General features: G+C 46.5%; 1 pseudogene; it reads left to right on the top strand.

Annotated features, from left to right (window-relative positions):
* Positions 1 to 657: 657 nt before the first annotated feature.
* LOC147731220 (protein phosphatase 1A pseudogene) lies at positions 658 to 12,230 on the top strand (annotated as a pseudogene).
* The last annotated feature ends 4,173 nt before the right edge of the window (positions 12,231 to 16,403 follow it).

Here is a 16,403-nt window from a genome sequence, read left to right as displayed (position 1 = left end):
AATGGAGACATTACCTGCTAGGAGCTCGACATACCATCGAAATCTATACGGACCATCGGAACTTGTTATTCTTAAAAACAGCAAAGGCTCTCAATTGAGATGGACTCTCTTTTTCTCAGATTACGATTTTGTTATCAAATATCGTCCCGGCCCTCAAAATGGAAAAGCTGATGCCCTCTCCAGGAATCAAGACACTCAAGAACCCCAGTCAGAAGTCCCCGTGGAACCATCATCCATACTGCCTGAAAAGTCCTTTCCAGAAACCACCATTGCTTTGCTCACCTCCGCAGACTTTATCGAGGATATAAGTGTGGCTTTAGCGGATGTCGATGTCCAAACGTGGCTTCAAGAAGAACCCCAATGGCGATCACAAACAGACGAACTCCTATACTACCGTCAGGCCTTGTTTGTGCCGGACCCTGGGTTGCAAATGCAGGTGCTCAATGGGCACATGACTCTGTGTTAGGTGGACATTGGGGGGTATACAAAACGATAGCTACCATCGAGCGATCATTCTGGTGGCCCTCCTTACGAAATGATGTCAAGAAATACGTAAGGAACTGTTCAGTGTGTACCCAAGGTAAAGCAAAACACACCCGACCTACGGGTCTGCTACGTCCAATTCCAGTACCCCCTAAACCGTGGCATACGGTCTCAATGGACTTCATCGTGGAAATGCCTGTATGTCAAGGAAAAACGACCGTACTGGTGATTGTGGATCACTTGACCAAAATGGGTCATTTTGTACCATTGGAGGGTCTACCCACATCTGCGGAACTAGCCATGGTAATATTGCAGCATCTCATCAGGGCACATGGCATTCCGAGAGTCTTCATTACCGACAGAGGGGCTCAATTCACATCCCGTTTTTGGAAAACCCTTTGTGAATCGTTAGCTATAGATGTCAGGCTCTCTACCAGTTACCACCCACAGACAGATGGCAAAACGGAGAGGCTCAACCAAACTATTGAGCAATATCTGCGTTGCTTCACTTTGCAAAACTCAACGGATTGGGTCACCCTCTTATGGCTAGCAGAATTCACGTACAATAACTCTGACCATTCCACCCTGGGTTGTTCCCCTTTCTTTTGCCTTCTTGGATATCATCCAAACATACTTCCATTCGATTGGCCAGTATCAACCAACCTGCCCAGTATTCAAGAACATCATGCGCATTTACAGGCTGTACGGATAGATGCGAAACACCACCTGGCGGAAGCTCAGGCCTCGCAGAAACGCTACGCCGACAAGAAACGCACTCCAGAACCGGTCTACCAGGTGGGGGACAAGGTATGGCTTTCTACTAAAAACATTCATCTCCGGGGTATTAACAAACTCAAACCTAGATACATTGGTCCCTATAGTGTTGAGGAGGTCATCAACCCTGTGGCATTGAAATTGTCCATTCCCCAGAACTGGAGGATCCATCCTGTTTTTCACGTCTCCCTGCTCCTGCCTTGTCCCTTGGACACTAGATTACCCGTTCATCTTGCCCCGGTGTTGGTAGAGGGATTGGAGGAATATGAGGTAGAAGAGTTGTTGGATTCACGGATCCATCGGGGCAGAGTGCAGTATTTGGTTGGTTGGAAGGGATTTGGGGTTGAGGAGAGAACTTGGGAACCAGAGCAGAATCTCCACTGCCCCGATTTGGTAACTCAGTTTCATCTGCAGAATCCAGGGAAGCTGGGTCGACCACCGGGTCGGCGATCCTCGAGAGGGGGTTCTGTAGCGATTACCCATAGCTGGAGAGCTAGTATAAGGAAATACCGCTGCAGCACTACATCTCCCAGAAAGCCCTGGGACCTGGCTAAACGGTCCAAGCCCTCTGGGAGTGTATTAAAAACACTCTTGTCCCATCACCGGATGCTTGTCAATCCTTCCGGTTTTACGATCGTGTTTGGAACTAGCCTTCCGAGAGCTGAGGGTGCGCAGACGCTTGCCTTCCCGCTGAGGACGCTGAGAGTCGAGGGTGCGCGGACGCTTGCCTTCCCGCTGAGGACGCCGAGAGTCGAGGGTGCGTGAACGCTTGCCTTCCCGCTGTGGACGCCGAGATACTTTGTGCATTTCTCGTAAGTAGAATTCAGATATATACAATTAGCACGGCCGTGCTATCAGAGTGTAGTTTTCTACTTTCCTTCGGATCATCCCTGAGGATAGTTGTACTATTCAAATACTGAAAACATCTTCCCCTCCCGGTAGTGAATCAAACTACTCGGTGATATTTAAGTAAACTTATTTTCTTCCTGTGGATCTAGCTGTGAGTTAAACAGCCCACCTTCCGCTTGAACTTGAGTCTTCATCTTTTCCCAGACTTCAGGCTGTTACAAGCGGTGGTTATCCGTAAGTGAATACTTGGTTATATGTATATATGTAAAAACTATGATATTTGCCTGATTGTAGTACTAAACAAGTGTTCTTGTGTTTGCAGACATTGTTGTGACTTGAAGTCATCCGAAGTCTTAGACCAGACCTTGAGGGGTGTCTTCACAACAACCTTCCCCGATCAACTATCCTTCCCCTTACCTGGAGGACTACCTGTCTCCGGTGTGTATGTCACACGGGGAGGGTCAGTGCTATCGGGTATAGGGAAGACTATCTTCTCTCCGTGGTCCCCGCTGGCTAGACAGCTCAGGTTAGTGGCTTGTGTAGTCTTCACTTGGATTACTTGTCCGCTGCTAACCGTGACACAGAGTATCTGAATTAAGCAGACCACTCCTACCCAGTCCAAAGATCAGGGCTTGATCCATCACCGTTTTTTAGCTCACTGCACCATCCCAGCTCAGAACCTGGCTACATGCAAATTAGTCTGTCCCTGGCCCAGTGCATCATGGAAACAGGGCAGACCAAATTACCAAGCCAATTCTTTCACTGGAAAGGAAACAAGCTTCCGGAAGCTTGTTTCCTTCCCAGTATAAGAATTGGCTTGGTAGTTTGGTCTGCCCTGTTCCCATGATGCACTGGGCCAGGGACAGACTAATTTGCATGTAGCCAGGTTCTGAGCTGGGATGGTGCAGTGAGCTAAAGAACGGTGATGGATCAAGCCCTGATTTTTGGACTGGGTAGGAGTGGTCTGCTTAATTCAGACACTCTGTCCATCACCACCCCCTTTTCTGAATCGTTTTTGTCCACCATAAGCGTGGAAGGGTATACTCAGATGTGAGTCCCTTGCTCACTGCACCATCAGGATTCAAGCAAGCCGGGCCGAAGACGGCTGTAATGCCAGAAACCGGTCCCCGGAAGTTGTTTCCTTCCCAGTATAAGAATTGGCTCGGTAGTGTGGTCTGCCCTGTTCCCATGATGCACTGGGCCAGGGACAGACTAATTTGCATGTAGCCAGGTTCTGAGCTGGGATGGTGCAGTGAGCTAAAAAACGGTGATGGATCAAGCCCTGATCTTTGGACTGGGTAGGAGTGGTCTGCTTAATTCAGATACTCTGTCCATCACCACCCCCTTTTCTGAACCATAGCACATGAAGCCACAACACAAATAATTATTGTATCACTTTTTTCACAAGTCTCCTCAGAGGAGGGGGTGAGGATTCAGCGAAGAGAAGCATGGACTTGTGAAAGAGTGCCCGATTACAGTAAATCCCACAAACTGTTCAAGGAGGGAGGGGTGCTTAGACCTGAATTTATTAAAGGTCTTTTATGAAATCCATGTTTGGTGGAGTCAAATGAACTGAGGGGTGATAGGTTTCCAAAGTATTGATACAAAACAAGAATGGGGGCAAGCACAGTCCCTGCCAAGCACAAGGTATCCAGTTACACACAAAGCGTTCAAAGCTGCCACTGACCCCAACCACTGGGGAGGGCCTTGAGCAGTCTCTGTACTAACCATCCTGGGTCCTTAGGCATAGACTTAGGCCCATATTTGCAGAGGGTAAAAGTGAAACTACCAATCCCAGCATGCAGTGGTGAATCTCCAGAGACCTTTTTGGGTAGTTCACCCTAATCAGTTTGAGACAGAGGGGCGACCAAGGAGTTCCTGAGGTGCCAGATCAGAGAGGGGGTTAAGTCACCTCCCTGTGTGTCCTCGGAACCCCTGAAGCACAAGTGGACCGACAAACTGATACCCATCAAGGACTCCTCCTCAATACATTTGAGGTTGGATCCCACGTCATCACAACGATATTGTGACTTTGTACAGTAACAACCTGAGGCTGATTGTTGCAAATCACTAGTTGCTTTTCTTGTGTTTGTCATAGTTTTGTTTGAACTCTGATGCATTTTAGGGAGGAATGTAGTATTTGCACTTGCAGAAATACTTGGGGCTTTGGTGTGTTAAGTGGGATGATTTGACCTACGCTTATGGAATAATGGTTCAGCTTACAATTATGTCACCTTGTTATAAAAAAGGAAATGCAGGGTGCTGGGCCCGGCAATTAAGAGTGTTACACTAACCAATCATGCCTGTATTTAAATTACTGGGCTAACACTACAGTTTGTGGCATTATAGCAGGGTTGCAAATAGCTTTTTCGCCAAAATTGTGAAGTACATGGACACAAGGGAAAAAATGAATTCTGGTACTTTATGTGCATCCCTGGTGACTCCACCTCTTAATCATTACCACATCAATCACCTATAATTCAGACAAAAGAATGGCAATTTGTAAATCCTAAGTGTCTTTATTTTACATTTCAACTGCCTCCACTTCAGTACACATTAATGAGGAAAGTAACTTCCCAATTACGTATTTTGAAATGTATGATCAAGGAGCCCTACGGGCATGGAATCAATAGCCCTATTGTGATGGCATCTCTCTTTGTCTCATTGGAGCTCCATTTTTGGAGTGAATGATTGTACAATGGTTGAAATTAATACATGATTTCTGTACTCAGGTTGATTTTTGAGTAGCGGAGGTAGACAACCTCTGCTACTCAAAAATCAGCCTTTGTTTTTTGAAAGTGCTGCAGAAACAAGCAGATGCATTCCTTAATTACGCGGGTACTTTTGTAAAAATCGCAGCATTTTTACAAAAGTGCTGATTTTGCTGCAAATCTCGAAATCCTGGAGGGTCTGTAGAAAACAATAGCTCCTATTGGGACATCTGGTAGAGCTAGATCGGAACAAAGTCAAAGTTTCAGGCCAACCACGATAGAGCTGTGCGTGGCTATCCTTCATAGTAGGTCTCGGGCAAAGTTTTTACCTTCAGAAATTTTCTTGTAGTTTATGTTCCCGGGGTCCGTCGAAGCTCTCAGCCAGTCCAGATTTGGTAAGGGTTCGCCGGCTTGCCTTGCAGTGAGCTCCCGGTCAAACTTGTGGAAGTCAGACCTCCAGAGCTTTCCAGTGGGACGAACCAGAGATCCAGGCCGGCGCGTGGTTGAAGGTGGGTGGCTTGACTCTCGCAGTTGGTCCCGCTCACCTCTCCTACGTTCAGACTTAGAAACTTTCACAAAGCTTTGTCTTCAGGGGTCCTTCGATGCTCTTTACCAGGCTGGCTTTGGTGAGGGTTTGCCAGATTGGGTTTCAGCTTACTCCCAGTCAAACTCTGGAAATCGGACATCTGGAGCTTTTCAGCGGGATGAACATGGATGGCAGGCCAGCTTACGGTTGAGGGTTGCTGGCTTGGCTGGCCAGGTCGAGTTGGTCCACTTATGGAGCTTTTTTTCAAAGTTCCTCCAAATTTCTCCAAACTTCTGGAACTTCTTCCTGAAGTTCCCGGAAGGGTCCCAAAATGTCAAAAACGCACTTCATGGGTCTGGAAGCTGCAAGATAGTCCTTGAACGTTTGTGACTTCAGTTCCCACAATACACTTGGACACAACCCTTACAAATCCACAGGTAGTACTCTAGGCTGAGCATTCTTGGTGGTGATGCTCCAGGTGAGCTCTGTTAACCTGTTGCTTGCAGGGAGTCTACTCTTCAGTCCTTTTGAAGCAAAGTAGCCCACAGGGCTGTAGTTCTTGATTGTACAGCAGGCTCAGTGTTCAGAGTGCAGGGCCTGGTTGGTACATATAAAACTTCTCAGCATGAACCCTTCTTCTTCCTTGAGTTTCAAGCAGCAGATCTGAGAGATACGTATTCCAGATTCTCTGTGTCAAGTAGGAGGGCACTCCTGTCCAATGAGGTGCAGGGCCACACTTTGGAGGATGAGGTCATACCCCAGGGTATGACCTCATCCTCCAAAGTGTGGCACTGTTATCTCCCAGAGAGCACAATTTATCCATAATTCACCAAAATTCATCATGGCGGATTTTCCAGCAGGGAGAGAAAAGCTGAGTAAACACATCTTGAGGATGGTAAATCTCCATTGTCTCTCCCACTTGCATCTGCTCATTCCTTCCTTAATCCTGCCATCTGGCTGGGTTCAAAGAGTAGAGGTGTATATGAAACTGGCTTTGCCTGCCTGTCTCTACCTTCCATTGAGAAAAGATTGTTTACAACCTCTCTCCCTGCTGTAGCATTTCTATGTAGCAGAACCCTGCCCTTCCAGAAGAGCTTTCTAACCCCATGGGCTATTTATCATCTCATCAAAGGAGCTTGCCTAACCCACTTAACTCTGACCAATCAGGACAGACCACTGGAAGGCTGCATTTTGCCTTACACAGAAGAATGTTATATAACTTATTGTTGAGAAATTCAACAATACCATATTGTTGGGTTTATCAATACCATTCTAGGAAGTGATTGCATGGTATTTTTATGATTCTCCTAGCAGGAATTATTAGTTAATAACTTCTTGCCATGTTAATCTATGTGTCAGAGGATTTGCAATGGGGGAAATTACTTGGGCCATTTTTCCAACACCAGGTCTTATAAAAACATATTTTATAAGGACCCTGCCTACATCTACAGGACCCCTCACCCCTGGAATACCTAGGGGAGACCTGAATATGCAAACATATTGCAGATTCTCACTCCAAAGTGTTACTAATACAAAAGTAGATTTGGGGAAGCACTTTACCACAATGTTGGGAGTCAAATGTGCAATTTCACTTAACCCAGGACATCTAAAACTACTTTTTTAAGGGTCTTGCTTATAAATACCTGTCCCCCACCCTGGGACACCTAGTGAAGACCCTGGGGGTACCTTATATGCCCAAACATTGTAGTTTATTATTGCCTCAAACAGAAAGTAGAGTTTGGGCACAAATTGCATTTTAAAAACAGTCCTGCAACACAGGGCTACTTTTAAAGTGACCTCAGGCAGCAGCAGTGCACACATGCAAGTGCAGAAAGGGCTGCTGGCCTTTAAACTGCCATGTCCTAAGATATACTAGAGACTTAAAGGTAGTTTCAATCCTCCTGCCCTATTATGTACTAGGGCCTTGTAGGGGAGGCCACGTCAATCATAGGGGTACCCTAACCCATGGTGTACCCTAGTGAATGTAGGTCTTTTCACTGTTTTCTATGTGTCTCTATCAGCATAGCTCTTGCCCTGGGCCTGGTTAGGCAGAGCCCAGGCACAGTCAGCGTCATTTAACACCAGTACCAGTCATCAAAAATGTTGGGGGGTGCCCAGGGCACAGGATAACTTTGCAACAGTAAATGACAGATGGTGTGATGGCTACATCATAGAAGAGGGCAGCCAATCAGTTGGGCAGTCTACAGAGACAATGTAAGAAGCATTAATAGTGGTGATCCCAAAAGCAGAAAACCAATGCCCCTTATCCATGATTAATATAGGCACCAAGATAGTTTGTAAGGTACTGGCTTGAAGGATGCTGAAGGTGTTACCTGACTTAGGACCTGATTTAAAGATTGGATTATGGGTTACTGTTAGACGGACCGGGAGGGTCGGCCGAGGACAAGGGGAGAGGTCTCCGGGGAGAGCCGTCTCCAGCGATCGTACAGACGAGTAACTTCCCCCCCACAGATGTACACCACACCAAGATAAGGTTTAATGTTCTTTATAAGCAATCTTTAGGTACTGTAGAATGGTACAAGGAGGTCTGGACTCAGGGGTCCCCTCGATTCTAGTCTCTTAGATGGGAAGGGGGTAGCGGGACAGTCTTGTTACCAATCTGGTAGATGCGATGATATGATGGATAGCTCACAATCCTCGAGCTCGGCGTTCTAGATGGACGGGCCGCGGCAGCGCCGGCAGGTCCCGAGATGATCGAAGGTAGCGACGGTCCGCGGCGGCGCCAGCAGGTCCCGGTGAAGGTGGTAGTTACAACGGTCCGCGGCAGCGCCAGCAGGTCAAGACGAGGATGAAGGATGCAGAAGGTTGCGGCAGCGCCAGCAGGCCAGACAATAGTTCGCAAGGCAGGGCTACGGCAGCGCCAGTAGTCCGTCAAGGATGAGTTCTTCGCGGTGTCTCTCGACTCCAGGATACAACTGCCTTCCTGCTCTGGAGCTGCCCCAGTTATAGGTCTGGCGCCCTTTGATGTCCGGACCCTCGCACTTGGAGGTCGGGAGGTCCGGGATGAGGGAGTCCAGACACCCAGCAGGGGGGTGGAGCCAGCGCCCGGGGGAGCTGGGGGGCGATCGGCACCTGGCGGGGGAGATGGTGGTGCCGGGATGTCGGGCCTGGCCAGGCCCAGGGTTAGGGTCGATCTGAGGCCACGCGGCCTCGTGGTGCAGTGTCCAAGATGGCGGCCGGGCCGGGCGAGGGAGCCGGTAGTGATTCGGCCCCATGATGCAGAGATGTCCGGGGGCCGGAGTCCCGTATGAGACGGGGTGCGGGTTGCTTCTGTGGGTAACACCTGGAGGGCCGGGCTCGGGCCCTGTCATGCGGGGAGGAAGCAAGCCCTTCATGTGGCCTGTCCAACAGTTACTCTGTCACAAACATGCCGGGTATCAGGTCCACTGTATTACAACTTCATTATATCCTGTGGCACTTTTACTATGAGGGACAGGATTTCTGTCATGTTTGTGATGAAGTAAACTGTCCGCCGATCTGTAAATCAGGCCCTTTGTGTGCAATGACAATTTGGGGTTTAGCCCACATAGAAGCATGACTTCTAAGTTGCACAGACTGGGGCATGTAAAGGATTATATAAGCAAGATGATCAAGGCTATGAGGTGGCTTCTCTCAACATTGAAAAAGCGTTCACCACCATCCTATGGGAGTTCATGTTTGGGAGTTAGAACAGATGAATTTTGGTTCATGCATAATGCACTTGATTAAACTCTTATACACCCGCTCTACTGCAAAGGTTAAGACAGGGTATATTATCTTTGAGAGCTATGAGCTTGAGTGCGGCACAAGACAGTGGTATGGATGACATGTTAGTATGTATGAAGAACCCATGGAATCAGTCCCATCTAGGCTTCATATATTAGATCATTTTAGACAGCATTCTGGAATGAGCACCAACTGGTCTAAGTCACACCTTTGTCTTGCAGGAGCAATGCCCCAGAAATTGGATGCATGTGCCCCGTTCATTGGTAGTAAAAACAGAGTTGACCATAGGCAAAACACTGCACGGCCAGACCACTCTCTTGCTTTCTGGCACTGATTTCCTGTGTCATTTATGGGAAGAGTGGCTCTTGTAAAAATGATCTCTCTACTCACTTCAGGGAATAATCGATTTGCTTCCCAGATCGATATTTCATAAGGTTGAATCGATACTTACTGTTCTGGTGACTGTTGGAGTCTGCCCTAGAATTAAACTGACTACATGCAGTTGCCATACAGCGGTGGCCGGCACAGCTAAGAGCGTCGGGCGGGGGAAGTCAACAGATGATTAGATAGGTAAAATTAAATAAATAAGTAAAACCACTTTCCTTGCACTCACTGCATGGCGCAGGGTAAGTGGTTTTACTTATTTATTTAATTTTACCGATCCCGTCTTTTGTTGACTTTCGCCCATCCCAACCCCCACCTCACCGCTCTACCACTCCAACCTGTGCCACCCGCCACTGCTACCATATGAGCAGAGCAGGTTAGCCCTACCAGAATTCGAACGCTACTACCTGATGTCTCAGCAACCGCAAGCCAGGAGAAAGCATTATTTGCAGTGTATTACTCAGACTTCACACTGTACACATACTCATAAGAATCGGGATACTCCCTATTTGATATCACTGTTGTTACAAATACAAGACCCCATGCACATAATAATTATAAAAGGGACCACTTTTCAGTATTGAAAAAATGAAGGTGGAGGCTGTCTCCACACTGGGTAAGATCTATGAAAGAGAGTTTTTTATAGACAAAAATGTGCAATAAACGCGGAACACTTTCTGCTTTTTGCTAAACTAACTAGAGCCCTTAGGCAGGCTTGGGGGTGGATCCTCTGGATGCCCCTCTGACTCTCTAAAACAAGAGAGAGGGTCCAACACTCCAAAGGGACAGGACACCACAAAGACGATTAAGTCTAGAAATAACTCCCTTTGGGGTGACACTGCCATTATGGCTGCCTTAACTTTTCTCACACCGGGTGAGTGACCCATATCATATACTTATAAAAGCTGCTATGGGACCAGATTGTTTACTCACTGAACATCAGGGAGAAGTAAGAACAAGATACATCCTCGGCATTCACTGACATTGAATGGACAAGATAATACAGCACCACAAGATGTCTAAAAATACACGGTTTCGTCTCACTCAGTTTAAATTGCTACGCAGGGTCTACCTAACCCACCGATTATACTGCAAAAGCAGGGGTTGGATTAGGATCAAAAATTGACCCAGGCACCCTAAAAAAAACAAATTTGCGGATTGCGCCTTTCCACAAAACACTGCTTCAGTGTTGTAAGTATTATGAATAGAAGGAGGGGGTTTCTTTAAAAGCGGCATGTTTTCTTAGCGTCACTGAGATAAAAAAAAAACTATTTAAATATTGCCAGGACTCTTTGTGCATGGACTAGTTCACAATGGTCAATCACACCTGAATATAAGTGATGCCACTTCCGCTCAGGCCCCCTGCCCCCTGTTCAATCTGCATACATACATTAATGAACCGGCCTAACGAGAGACTCAGAATGAAACCTCTGCCCCATTGAAGGCGGAGGATTAGACAAGGAAGAGTAGGAGGAAGAAGATAAGTAGCGCGAGCCCAACAGGTCTGGCTCTGCCCACCGGTATATACCCTTCTCCCACCCCCGCCTGCTCAGCATGTCGCCGCTCTGCCTTCTCAGGCTGCAGGCGCTGGAGTCCATAATGAGCTCTCACCACTTCTGGAGCTGCGCCTACTCCGCCTAATGCAGTGAAGCCACCCCGGGACCTCATCAGACCTGATCCCGCCCGCACAGCCAGGATCCTCGGATCTCAAGAAGCAAGACCACCACAATGGGGGAATTTTTAGACAAGCCAAAGATTTAGAAGCATAATGCTCATGGGCATGGCAATGAACAGCATTATGTATCAAGTAGTATACAAGAGTGGTGAGCTGAGAGGAAGGATGCACACACAGCAGTGATTGGCCTGCCAAATGGACATTGAGGGATGGTCTTTTTTTGCTGTTTATGATGGGCAGCTGGATACTGCTGTGAGCATTTACTAGATCACATTACGTCCAACCAGGATTTCAAAGCTTCTGATGGTGAACTCTGTGTTGAAAGTGTAGAAAGTGGAATTCGAACAGGTTTTCTAGAAATTGATGCACACATGAGAGTAATCGCCAAGAAGAAACATGGGGCAGGCAGAAGTGGGTCAACAGCTGCAGGGTCATGATTTCTCCCCAGCACATATATTTCATCAACTGTGGCGACTCGAGAGGTTTACTGTGTAGGACCAAGAAGGTTAATTTCTTTACACTTGATCAAAAACCAACTAATCCATTGGAAAAAGAACGTGTCTAGAACACATGTGGTTCTGTAATGATTCAATGTGTAAAAGGTTTGCTTGCTGTTTCCTGGGCACTTGGGGAATTTGATTACAAATGTGTTCATGTGAAAGGCCCCACAGAGCAACTTGTTGCCCAAGAGCCAGAAGTATATGAAACAGAAAGATCAGAAATCATGATCCATTTATCATCCTGGCTTGCAATGATATCTGGGCTAGGAGGGGCGTGAAGAGCTTTGTGATTTTGTAAGATCCAGGCTTAAAGTTACAGATGACATTGCAAAAGTTTGCAATGAAAGAGCCAACACCTGTTTGACTAAGGGTAGCAGAGACAACATGACTGTCATACTGATATGTTTTCTGAGTGCATCAAAAGTATTGCCTGATGTAGTAAAGGGAGAGACGGAATTGGGCAAGTACCTGGAAAGCAGAGTAGAAGAGATCACAAAGAAGCAGGGTGAAGAAGGGTGCCAGACTTTGTCAATGTGATGCGTACGTTAGCAACTGAGAGCAACCCAAATCTCCCACCAGAGTGTTAATTGGCAAATAAATGAAGTGTGATTGAAGCAGTTTACAACAGATTTAACCCTTATAGAAATGACGACACAGATTCTGCATCGACGACTGACGTGGTAAAAAGCCCATTCAGCCATGGAGTTAGTGTGTATTCGCTAAATGAACATGAGACCCTTACTCAGTGACCCTTCAAAGCGTGCATCCTCAACTATTCAGTCAATAAGAGAATAGGATGTGGGAGAGAATGGCAGCACCAGAAATCCAAGCAGTGCTACACCTGGCCCCGGAACAATTATTTTTCTTTGGGTAAAATTGAGACTTCTATAAACGTGATCTTAAACAAAAATTCATTTTGTGAATCAGACTCCAGCATTTTTAGGTCTCGACTGGCGTGGGCTGCGCGCATGCGCAGTCTCGCTAGCGAGATTTAATGATTTAGAGGAACTTCAGCCATGGGCTTTAAGTCCCGCCCCTCTTTTCCATTGGCTGCCATCACCGTTTATGCTAAATGCTGGCCAGCCATTGGAAAAGAGCTTTTGATGACGTGAACTTTTCTCTTTTTGAGACGGCCCACTTGGACGGGCTCGTCTGACTTCCTCCGATTGCAAAATATTTCTTATCTTCATGGGGCAATGTGTTTCAAACACATGGCCCCATAAAAACAAGCTCCGCCGGGTGTTTATTTTTGCATCTCGCTTTCACTTTAAAGTGAAAGCAAGATGCAAAAATAAACCGTGGCTGCCTGTCGAGCGCTTTTTTTTCCTTTATTTCACTTCAGCGCGGTGAGGATGTGCTAGCAATGACCAGACCCCTGTTTGCTGCTTAGGTAATGGAGCTGTGCGGCTCCTGCTGCGCTCATAAACATACTTTCCAGCACTTGTACTAACATCCCCCCTCCACTGCTTGCTCTAACCGCTTCCGTCACCCAAGCCACAAACTCTAGACAAGATTCCTGTAGCTCTATAATCCCATCAAAACCTATTTGCTCCGCCCCTGAGGATATTTAGGATGAACAGCATTCCGACTGTTGACAAATCCGAGTTTGTGTAGTCTGATTAATCCAGCTGCAACGCTCTCCCTCCGGCTGTGAATTATTGTTGCAAATTGGGCTGGTATTGGTTTTCTTCCCGTGCCATCTTATCCAACGCCGATACTGTGCTCGCCGTTTCTTCACTGCGCGTTATTTGACTTTTTCCTTAGAAGCTGCTTTAGTTGAAGTTAGACTGGGCGCGGCTACTTCCTTGGGTCTGTTTTTTATAATTAAATTCAGCATTAATTCCAGAGTTCAGTGAAGTTTTCTAACCGCTAGGCGATTAACTATTTGCCTGTATATGATCGGGTGAATGGGGGCGGCAGAGGAAGCTATGTTCTTGTTTGCTTTCTATGTCATCGCATCATTGTGACTCACAGCAGCGTTAGCCAATGAAGATCTGTCAGTGAGGCTAGTCGCATGCTTTATACCGTCACACAATAACAGTCTAATGGCACAGTGAAGGAGGCTATGCAGGCAGGGTTGGTTAGGTTTGGGTTGACCTTCATCTGAAATCGAGACCATTGTTCATCAGTGAATTTTGTTTTCTTTTTTAAAGGTGGGGAGTGACAGTTAAACAGAGGAAGGAACAAAGTGGTTTGGAGGTCAGGGGCGTGGATCATGTGACTCAGAGATACAAAGGAAGGGGAATTGGAGGATTAGACAGTGACAGTGAGTGGCATGGTGAAATAAGAGATTGTTGGCATATTCATCAAACTTGTTTTACGTAGCGCTAAATTATAGAAAGCGCCGAAAGTTAATTTAGCCGATTATAGCATAGGTGTAGGTTAAGGAGCTTTCAGATATTATTCTGTGAAAATATATATTTAAATGAGCATTGAAAATGCAATAGGCCTCGCCTTTTATTAAGTTAAAGCCATTTGCTTTGCTATACAAGACCATTAGCAAAGCAAATGGCTTTGACTTAATCAAAGGCGAGACCTATTGCATTTTCAATGCTTGTTGTTGTATGATTGTGTTTTTGTAAAGCACAATTGTTTTTGTAAAAAATGCTCATATTTAATAATGAACTGCTTTAAATCACTATAAAAGTTATAAGAACTGTCTGCCTTGTAGTGTGATGAAACACATTTATAACACCCTTTAAATTCTTGTGGTGGTTATGGATTGGGATTGGGGTGGAGACAGCAACCCAACAATCGGATACTGGTAAGAGTTGAGCTCAGAAATTGTTTTAAAAGCTGAGCTAGTCAGGTTTACCCAGTAGCGAATTCAGTTTTTCCCAATTTGGAATTTGCTTTGAATTAAAAATGTGTAGGCTACTGTTTTCAGATCTATAAAGAAGGGTTCGAGCTTGGCTGCAGAAGTAATGTTGTTTATTGGTGTAGAGTCCAGCCTAGGTGTGTGAATAGCTTCATTCTTATGTCTCCTTTTCAACAACTAAAACCCAGAAATAATCCTCTGTGTAAAAGAAAGCAGCTTTCTACCTGACTTCGGAACCACCAGCATATGTTTTGTAGGTCTCACCTAGCGATGCAACGCATGCGCTGCTCGCTTTGGCAAGTTCTATTGTTGTCGATTTCTTTGCAGAAGAAGGACAAGCGTGCATGCGTACGGAGAACAGGAGATGTGCACGTGTACGCGTCGGCTCCAGATCATCTCAGGAGCTCCCGGGGACCCTGCACGGCATCAGCAGTAAAAAGCGAATGGTGCGCTTTCGCATCTCCCCCTTGTCGGGCCCTTCTTCTTCCATTGTGTACCGGACAGGAGATTGTGTGTGGGCAAGTCATCTCCTGTCTCTTCCACTTTGTTTCCTCCGCTGCATGATACGCATTAAAATCCTTTGGGGCCTATCAAAAGGACAAGGAGAATTGGGCTGTACAATGTTGGTTGCATTGCCTGCATCATCGCACTGACCAACGTTTGCAAGTTTGCCTAGTGCGCTGCCTAACAAAGTCAATACATGCCAAAAGGAATTAAACGGCAAACCATTAATGCCCAGCCATCTGCAGTTACCGTTTGTCCAACACCATGGATTCTCAGAAGGTGAGGCTTCAGCACAGCCCCACACCTTGGCTGCCACAGTGTGCCCCTGAAGAGTGTGTCTAGTGTTACTGTCTTAAGTGGTCCCCAGGATTTGAGAGATGTTGATGTTGTATTGCCCCACTCCTGTTTCGCCCCTGAGGGGCGAATGCACTGCCCTGGGCTACCAGAGTTAGGAGTCACCCCTTCCCAGCCCGTTACTGCTCAGCCACCGTCGACCAGTATAAAAGAATGCACAATGTAACAGTTTCACTAACAAACATGCATACAGGCCATTTTTATTTTGTGCAACACTTGAAAATAAAATGCACGTGATTCACACGCGACAGAATGAGTGAAGAGCACAGTCTGCACATTTTGTTTTCAGTATCCCCTAGGCAAGTATAATGAATTGCCTCTGAACACGTGCATGTAGCACCGCCTCGGACTGAACTCAGTCCCCAGTACATTTAAATTCTAGTATCCTTGACTTGAGGGACAGGCTGAAAAGTTTACACTTGGGCTCTCTTTGGCCCCTGCCTCATCCCCTCACACACCCTGTCCCGTGTTCCCATGTCCTCTGTTGCTTCTGCGGAGCGGGTAAGGAGTGAACTGAGAAAGGGACTGCCTTTTGTGCCGCCTCTGGCCCAGAGCTTTGAAGCTATCTCGTTTGTACCTTATGATGCTGCACCCGATGCTTTCTTGGTGAAAACTCTTGCATGTGAGCAGGTGCACAGTTATCCCGGGTGCCCAAGGATGTCTAGAGTGCGCTGATGTGCAATGTCGGTGAATTTATTGCTATTGTGCTTCTCTGCAAGCCACACCTAACCTGCACAAGGACTCTTACACTAGCTGATCCAAGACGAGAAGAGGGAATCCACTTTATTATTTTATTTGTGTACGGGTTGAAGTCCTGGGGATGAGCGGATGTCTTGGCACTGACCAGCTTTACAGCACAGCCACTGGATTGATTAGGGTTAAAAAGTAAACCGGTACTTTTGTGCTGTAAAAGTGTCTCCTACCTTTTTGTGATGGCTCATGTCCGGTGCAAGGAGCTGCAATCCTGATTAATCTGTTGTGGTGTTTCCTGGACATTTATTGATTTATAGTGAGCTTCCTGTAGCCATGCGTGTTTCCTTTCAGGGTACTTCAGAGTGCCTAATATAACTAATAATATACAGTTAAATAAAAGAGATGG

The sequence above is a fragment of the Lissotriton vulgaris genome, chromosome 2_1 (genome assembly GCF_964263255.1).
Source record: "Lissotriton vulgaris chromosome 2_1, aLisVul1.2, whole genome shotgun sequence".
Classification (NCBI taxonomy): Eukaryota; Metazoa; Chordata; class Amphibia; order Caudata; family Salamandridae; genus Lissotriton; species Lissotriton vulgaris.
The sequence above is the reverse complement of the archived record's forward strand: the minus strand, read 5'-3'. Positions and strand labels throughout refer to the sequence as shown.